The sequence below is a fragment of the Cryptotermes secundus genome, unplaced genomic scaffold (genome assembly GCF_002891405.2).
Source record: "Cryptotermes secundus unplaced genomic scaffold, Csec_1.0 scaffold204, whole genome shotgun sequence".
Classification (NCBI taxonomy): domain Eukaryota; kingdom Metazoa; phylum Arthropoda; class Insecta; order Blattodea; family Kalotermitidae; genus Cryptotermes; species Cryptotermes secundus.
In genome coordinates this window covers 368,999-377,146 of record NW_019738351.1, presented here as the reverse complement: position 1 = coordinate 377,146, position 8,148 = coordinate 368,999, and the positions used below count along the sequence as shown (strand labels likewise).

Sequence of the window (8,148 nt, the reverse complement as noted above, 5' to 3'; positions counted from 1 at the left end):
GTCTTGCACACTTCTTGGCGCTAGAACATTTTTCACGATAGCCTCTGCCTTTGTTCGGTCACAGGACATCTTCTTAGCCAAGTTAGAGTCATGGAAAATATCCTTTGATAACTTATTTGCGCAAACCATACTTCTGTAGCTGATGTTGTGTTTTACAGTATGGAAAACCAATGCCAGCTCACCTGCAACGTTTTTGAAGTCTTTGCTGCTGTTCCCGAAAAAGAGGTGTAAATTTGAAGAGGTCTTCACGTCCCTTTCCTATCGTTTATGCCCTTCTGTGCAAGAATGTTGTCTGCAGTCAGTATTACCCCTGTGAGCGATGCTGAACTCATGTTTACAAAGTATACAATAAGCTCTGAAACGTTGGAGGGCATGGACTTTAACCATAAATATTGTTCTTCCCATTTTCTCAAGTAAACACACAAATATTTAGTTTTCTTCTTAGGTGGAGTTTTTGCATTGTTGCTTTCACTTTCACTGTCACTACTCATTATGAAAATGGATTCAATTTGGTAATTATTTAAAAGCACGAGGATGAACACGGCAAAAAGCAAGAACAGAAAATATTACAATCCAGAAACGGATATTCCACTATCGATTAGTATATGCTAAACTTTCTGTCGATTATTAGAGGTAATTTTTCGATATTTATTGATGAGTGCCTCTAAGTCTAAACTGTCATATTAAACAAAAGTTTATATTGGAATGTATTTGGCGGGAATAATATATAATTTAAATTTTGCGACCTTGATTGTTAATGAAATATACGGGAGAAATAGAAGGTCAATACGGGAGCCAGGAGTATCCAAAAAAATTAGCTCTAATACGGGAGAGTTGGTCACCCTATGTGTAAGGTTTCCTTTGGAAGAAGTGCATTTGGACTCTAAAGTGATGAAAATCTTAAATGGAAGGAATTTACCACCAAGAGTATTGACTTGGGGTCACTGAAAGAATATTAAAGGGGCGTTCCACTGCAATATGCAAACCAAAGCAGCCCTACTGACTGTCAATTTCCCCACAACACACCCCTTAATTAGGTCTACGTGTGACATGTACATTTGCTGCAGAAACTCCTTGCAGTTTTCAGACCATAACGAGGAGAATTTGATGCATATCCTTCCTGAGTCTAAAGTCGACGTCCTCTTTGCAGGGAGGAGAGAGCTGCCTCCCTAGATCACCCTTGTTCAACGCCAACACAATGACATTGTTGGAACAATGACTTTCTCGCTGGATGTCACCAGACTCCTGTCAACGGGAATAAATATTTTTCAGAGGATGTCCAACTACTCCTTGCATTAACAGTAACAGTTCATGACATATGTTGAAAATCCTTCCAGAACCTTAATGTAAAGTATATGAGGCATGGGACCACTGTAGTTAGGATAATACAGTATTTCAGTACATCAGGAACTTTTTGCTATAAATTTTCAATATAATTATTTTTGACGCAACAAACTCTCAACCTAACAGTTTCACAGTGCATGGAGTCTGACACAGCTGCAAATCCCTACTCATAAACAGCATTTGTGCTAGGTTCATGACAGACTGTTAAAATAATCTTCCACAAGAAATGCATCAGCAATAAACATGCAAATGAATCTATCCCTCTGAGCATCAACTTACAAACAATCTACCCCACCATACTGTGATCTTGTAGGTTGCGGTATCATGTAGTCCTATACGAGAATACCCAGCATTTCAGTGTAACATAACTCAGGCTGATACCCACCTGACAAGCTACACAGTATCATGACCAGAAGATCACAATAATGCAAAGTATTTGCTCAAAGCATTGCTAGGCAACAGCTCAGTAAACACATTCCAGTGTGCAACAATGGAAACTGTGTCTAAGTGGATGAATGTTAGAGCTCTTTGATAGGCAGTTGCCAGTGTGCCAATGGACTGGTGAGATAGTGACCATGTGACATGTATTTTCTGTGCGTGGTCCATACTGAGGACTTATCTTGAAGCCATTTGGTGCCACAACAGTTGACAGAATTAGACTGGAGAGTTGAAGTTGGCCACGGGAAGTTCATAGTTGAAGAAGAATCAAAAGTCGGCCAGTGAAGACTCACTGTGTTATTTGAAGGCTTTAAGTGTGTTGTAGTGCAATGCAGTTGAGAGTACAAGCACGAGAAAGAAGCATGTCCTTAGTGAATTGTGAAGGTCAGTTGAGTACAGATTAGGACAGAGGAGTACAGAGTGATTGAAGATAAGAAGACTTCATAGTGATTTGAAATGCTAGTTTCTGTGTTGAGATCAGTTGCCAGGAGATAACTAGTAAAGATATAGAATCTTAATGCATGTCCAACGGTGGACTGGAAAGTGTGTAGGCTAATGATGGCTTTATAATAAAGTGTGATTAAGAGAAATCATAACCGAAGTGCTAATAAATCCAATCATCCAATCTAGAACTTGTTATTTTTGTCACGTGTAGCCCTCTACATGTGACAATATAAAAAAACCTTCACTGCTTCAGAGACAACACACCTTTGCTTCACGGACTCCCTGCTGCTGGCACCTGGTGACATGCCCTCCCTGTAGATGGAATGCAGAAGGGAGGGGGAACACTTCCTGGATCCTCCTTGTTAAGACCAGACTCAATCACATCCTCTGGCAGCTGAGACAGTAGTTCCTCCATTGACGACCCTCCAGGGCTGCCAACAATCACAAACTATTATAATTCTCTTACAATTTGCATCATGTTGACGCCCCTCCCGTTTCCTGTTTTCAAAATCCTACTCGATAATGTTCCTACCACATGAGACTCACCTCCTAATTGGTGGGCAATGGCTGTGTGAGAGGAAAGGATCTTGGGCACTCCTTCCTCGGAGCAGTCAAGCTTCTCACAGGTGACATGCAAGGGGCATGTGATGAATTCCTGGATGCTCTCTGCTCACTTCATGCCAAACAGAGTCCTTCACCATGGAGAATGGATTTCCTTCAGTGGTGCCACCCCATCATAGAAGACAATAACAAAAAATACAGTGGAAACTTGCTTAACGAGCACCTCTCATAACGAGCAAAACAAATTGTAAAAAAATGACTCCCATAAGGAGTGACGAGAGGGGAAGTCCCGGATCATGCGCTTGCTACATCAGTCTGTGTTTAGCACTCGTTCCGCTAGCATCTTAGTGTCGCTTGTGATCACACATTTTTCCAAACTTGTGTTCAGACATATTATTTGTGATTTTTTTGTGCAAAGTTTAATAACCCTTGCAAAAACGTTCCCGAAGAAAAAGCCGCAAAAAGACAGCCATAAGAGAATAAAAATAACCGTAGAAATGAAAAGTAAAATCACTGAAAAGCGAGAACGAGGTGTGAACGTGGCTGATCTAGCACGCACATACAGTCGGTCTACATCAACGATTTGCACTATCCTCAAGAACAAGGACAAGATTACGGAGATAGATGCTTCAAAGGGAGTGCCAAGAATATCTACGCAATGGTTACATATTATCGACGATGTTGAAAGGTTGCTCCTCATATGGATAAACGAAAAGAAATTGCAATGCGACACTATTAACGAGAACATCATTTGTGAGAAGGCGAAAGTGATTTTTGCCGACCTTGTTAAGAAGACGCCAGGATCATCAACGGCCAAAGAAGAAGCATCTAAGGGAAGCCGTGGGTGGTTCGAGAAGTTTAAGAGAAGAACCGGCATCCACAGCGTTGTAAGGCACGGTGAAGCAGCAAGCTCCAACACAAAGGGAGCAGAGAACTTCATCGGCGACTTCAAGAAGCTCGTAGATTCTGAGGGTTACCTGCCGCAATAGGTTTTAATTGTGACGAGACGGGTCTCCTCTGGAAAAAGATGCCGACGCAAACCTATATAACAGCAGAGGATAATGCATTGCTCGGCCATAAGCCAATGAAAGACCGTCTCATGCTGCTATTTTGTGCCAGTGCAAGCGGCGATTTGAAAATTAAACCGCTTCTTGTTTACCATTCAGAAACTCCACGAGCCTTCAAGAAGTGTAAAGTCCAGAAGAGCAGGCTAAATGTGATGTGGAGGTCCAACAACAAGGCTTGGGTGACACGTGACCTTTTTACTGATTGGATCAATGAAGTGTTTGGTCCTTCTGTGAAAAAATATTTGCTTGAGATGAATCTGCCACTCCATGTATTGCTTGTTATGGACAAAGCTCTGCCCATCCTCCAGACCTACAAGATGACCTCCTTGAAGAATTTAAATTCATCAAGATCCAGTTTCTGCCTCCCAACACCACTCCGTTACTCCAGCCTATGGACCAGCAGGTTACGTATTTCTAACTCTAAGAAGCTCTACACTAATGCACTCTTCGAGCGTTGTTTTCAGGTGACTGAAGGGACCAATCTCACTCTCAGAGAGTTTTGGAAATATCACTTCCACATCATTGCCTGCCTCAAGATGATCGAAAAGGCGTGGGAAGGGGTTACCAAGAGAACCCTCACTTCTGCTTGGAAGAAGCTTTGGCCGGAGAGCGTTGTCGAATGTGACTTTGAGGGGTCTGAGATAGTACCTGTGGAGCTTGTAGTCAACGAGATTGGTCTTTGGCCAAGATCATGGGGCTGGAGGTGGATAACAATGATATCGATGAGCTTGTGGAATAGCACAATCAAGAGCTGACCACCGAAGAGCTTATGGAGTTGCATTGTGTTTCACAGCAAGAAGTTATGGAGGAGAGTTTGTCAGAGGAGGAGGAGGACAAGGAGGTAACAGCAAAGCAACAATCTTCTGGAACAATAAAAGAAATGCTGAAAGCATGGGAAACTGTTGCAACGTACATTGAGGAGCATCACCCTAATAAGGCAGTGGCTATGCGCGCTACAAATTTGTTTAATGATAATGCTGTGTCACATTTTCACCAAATTTTGAAGCGTCAGCAAAAACAAATGTCTCTAAACAGCTTTCTAGTAAAAAAGAATTAGATATATATCATAAATAATAAACTAATTATTTCGTTTTTTTTTTCTGCAAATCAAATTCGCATTTCATGTTGGTTCATTCCACATAGAAGAAAAGATGATGATTCACGCTCCTTAACAATGTATATATAATTTTCTTTGAATAAACGTTATACATAAATTGTTTTTGTAATTTTTCGGCATGGAACGCATTATCGTATTTTACATTAATTTATATGGGAAAAATTGTTTCGCTTAACGAGTGTTTCGCATTATGAGTAAGATTCTGGAATGAATTATGCTCGTTAAGCGAGGTTCCACTGTATATAAACAATACTCAGTTCTGAAGTATAATATATTTACTAGCAATGGCAGCACTGCTTACTATACACTAGACAGTTCATTAATATTAACCAACTCCATGAGAGCACATTATCCAATGAAAATACGAATTCAAAATTTTCAAATTGCAAAATACTCACTCAAAAGCCAGTGTCCATGCACCATGCAGTACCTCCTTATTCCAGTTCATAATCAAGAACTGTAATTCTCAATCCGAAGCCATCAAACTCCTGTCAACTTTTAGTACAAAACTAGAAGATGACTTTCAATTACTTCCCTTACAATAAACTGCCCTAACCACCATTAAGTTCCAAAGCAAATCTGTTAAACTGGAGTGGGCTGACCATTGTCTGTGCTATTGAAGCTTACATAATCCCTCTTAAAATAACAACGCTTACTCACCTCAGAACTATTACCTGATAGTCTCTGCGAGTATTAATTCTATTATTAACAGCAGAGAGCTTAAGTATTCCTATTCTTTCATATTTCTACCGTCCGCCTGCTATTCAAACCGGCCGTATGTGTTGCGAACGGTAACCAATCAAATCGCATCCTTTTTTACCCTTTTTATCATCCGCAGCAACGGTTATGTCCATCGAATTGCTCAGTGCCATGGTAGCTTGTATGAGTCAGGTCGGAAGGGTCGGGAGAGTACTCTGTGGCGCTTTGAGGTTTGGGCGCCAAAAATGTCTTACGTTAGTGATGGTATGGCTCTTTTCTGATGTAAGATTAACGCTTTAACGAAGACGTTATGTCTATACATATGTTTGAGTGTTGTGTTTAATAATTAACAAGTGCGCATGCTTGTTTTGCTAGTCGGTAGGAAAAACATGGAACGCTGAAAATTTTCCTAGCGCAGCGTCCTGTGGAAGTTTTCGTTGTTTCTCTATAATGGATTCCGGCCAAGCTCACGCTTGCATTGGCCATTCAGATGCCAAGTGCATATTGTGTAATAACCTAGTACAGAATTTCTCAGCCTTTTTTTAACCTTGGAGGAAACTTTGAAGTAATAATTATCAAGTCTCAGGTTATCGCTGTTACTCACCTTGTTAGCATAAACCAAATCCCTGACACTGTGGACTTCCTGGAGGCAAATTCGAAGAAAAGGTTTTGGGTCTTCACTCATAAACTTATAACAGTTGGCAGCCGTAATATAATGACCAATACAGAAGTAAAATCTTCAAGTTACCTGGGTCACTCAGTACGTAAACATGTTAGCATATATTGTAAACCCATTATACCGACAGTCTACCATACATGCCCCATATTTAAAAACAAGGCGTAAATAAATGTGGAGATCAGCAAGAACAATATCATTAGATGGGTGGAACGTATATTATATTTCAGCTCCAGTGATATTGAGATATACTGAAATTATTGCAGTTCCGTTTCTGCTTGGAACTAATTCACCGACCAAGTGAGTGTTCTCCTGTCATGAACAGTTTATGGATGAGTGAGAAGATCCAGCTATCTTTTGAATTCTGAAGGCAGTTTTCATCATTCACAAAAGTTAGCTTTGAGTACACTTCCATGAGTTTTTTTCAAAATGTTCTGCAAAAAGAGATATCTCAAAGATTCTATTCCTGCCAAAAATATCAGTGATATGGTGGTTGTTTGTGAAGCCAATGTGAACCTGAAAGCTATTATCAGGTAAGCTCTTTAATCATTAGTCTTAAGTAAAATCATTATGGTAGCACACATTTTAATTTTGAAAATAATACACCAGAATATTATTGTCCCTCAAAAATTTTAGTGTGATCATGTAGTAAAAAGCACTTATGACTATGATACATGTGTGCCACTTTGGTGCCCCATGGTGGTTAGACCAAATGCATTATCTTATTCAGATTACAGTGCATATTTTCATTTAGATCATTTAAATAATATTCAGAAGTTCTCTCACTTCCTGTCTCACAGAAAACACATGTTTCCATTACAAAGATCAGCCAGTTAATTCTGTTGATAATGATTTCTGATACTAATGAAGACATGTCTCCATGTGCTGCCAGTTTTAATGGTGAGTGGGTAAATCGCATTGTTCACACCAATTTGTCATATCATCTTGTTTCTATAACCCTAGCAATGTTGAGTGAAAAAAAAAACATTAATAGAAATTAAGATTTAATAATTAATTATTCAAGGTTTTGTATCTTACAAACAGAGGAACATTCATCGCCTGGAAATATGTGGTGTATAGTTATTTTAAAATGTGTACCACCATACCAGATTCTTGCCTATATAAAGCAAAATAATAATTCTGATTTTGTTCAGTAAAATGCTCACAAAGTAAAATACATATTTTTATCTGGATGTATTAAATTAATTACTATACTTTAAAGTTCGAAGCTGATCTAAGTAGTATTTATAAATATAAGATTACCTGGAAGAAATTAACATATTGTAGAGAAGATGTACCATTTACAATTGAGCCCAAACAGTCTCGTACAAAGTTACACAGATAAAATCAGATGCCTGTTCCACTCCAAGTGTAATGAACTCCCCCAACATTTGAGCCAGTGTCACCTTGGTTGCTATTGCTTTGCTAGCTGTGCAGATGCAGCCTTGGTGTATTCACCAACAGGACGTGTTTGTTCTTGAACATTACTTCTCACCAAATTGTTCATTGCTATTTCTTGAAGCATGTAGCAGTGACAAGAAGTGCCAAGTAAAGGGAACAGTATTTATGTCACCCATCAGATTGCACATGCTCATGTAGTTTGGGGTGTGGTACACCAGTATAATTCCAAATTAAACAGAGAGAGAGATGTAGGGAGATCTCGAAGTAGATGTGAAGATCAATTTTAAACTTCTGAAGATTGGAATGGGATTGCAGGACCAACTTCTTGAGTTGAAAAAATCAGGAGAAAGGGGAAAAGAAATCCTTTGTATAAAATGCCTATTTCTGTTACAAATATTAAG

General features: G+C 39.4%; 1 long non-coding RNA gene across 1 annotated transcript; it reads right to left on the bottom strand.

Annotated features, from left to right (window-relative positions):
- Positions 1 to 718: 718 nt before the first annotated feature.
- Positions 719 to 5,748, bottom strand: LOC111870747. Its single transcript, XR_002843909.2, has 4 exons — positions 5,632 to 5,748; positions 2,773 to 2,941; positions 2,491 to 2,657; positions 719 to 1,245 (listed from the first exon to the last, which is right to left on the bottom strand). It is a non-coding gene; the product is annotated as an uncharacterized LOC111870747 (long non-coding RNA).
- Positions 5,749 to 8,148: the final 2,400 nt, after the last annotated feature.